Source organism: Mandrillus leucophaeus, unplaced genomic scaffold (genome assembly GCF_000951045.1).
Source record: "Mandrillus leucophaeus isolate KB7577 unplaced genomic scaffold, Mleu.le_1.0 Scaffold426, whole genome shotgun sequence".
NCBI classification, from domain to species: Eukaryota; Metazoa; Chordata; class Mammalia; order Primates; family Cercopithecidae; genus Mandrillus; species Mandrillus leucophaeus.
The window spans coordinates 470,049-470,747 of NW_012104543.1; the positions used below are offsets into that span (position 1 = coordinate 470,049).

Below are 699 nucleotides of genomic sequence, written 5' to 3' on the forward strand. Positions count from 1 at the left end.
TTTTTTTTTTTTTTGTATTTTTAGTACAGACGGGGTTTCACCATGTTGGCCAGGCTGGTCTCGAATTTCTGACCTCAGGTGATTTACCTGCCTCAGACTCCCAAAGTGCTGGGATTGTAGGCATGAGCCACCATACCTGGCCTGTTAGTTTTTTATATTGAAGGAATCACATATTATTGTGAAAAAACAAAAAAACAAAAAACCTCAAACACTTAAAGAATATAGAAAGTAAAAGAGTTTGTCAGCCTCTGCTTCCTACTCTCCAGAGTTAAATATGATGAATAACTTGGAAGTCTGATCTTCTAGATGTTTCTCCACAGAGAAACGGGCACATCTATACATATGTTTATTTTGACAAAGTGGGATTGTGCAACAGACACTGTTCTGGACTTAATCAGTTAATAATGTGTCCAGGACATCATTTTCTGGAGGCTGGTTCCTTCTCGACACCTCTCCAGAGATGGGTTTTATCAATTGTTTTAGTCACCTTCAACCTGATGATAGCTGAGAATGGATGTGTCTAGCCTTGGGCTCATCACTTTCACCTGTTAACTGAAGAGCCATAGCTGTGCCCATTGTACAGATGATAAGACCAAGGGCCAGAGAAGCTGGATGATTTCTTCAGGTCTCCTGCTAGAAAGCAGCTGAACTGGAATTTGTGGGGTTTGTTTTGTTTTGTTCCGTGTTTCTTTTTTTTTT

General features: G+C 39.9%; 1 protein-coding gene across 4 annotated transcripts in view; it reads left to right on the forward strand.

Annotated features, from left to right (window-relative positions):
* The window catches only part of PAX7 (paired box 7), a 146,326-nt gene that overhangs the window by 41,584 nt on the left and 104,043 nt on the right, over positions 1–699 (forward strand). The gene's annotated exons all lie outside the window — the stretch shown is intronic.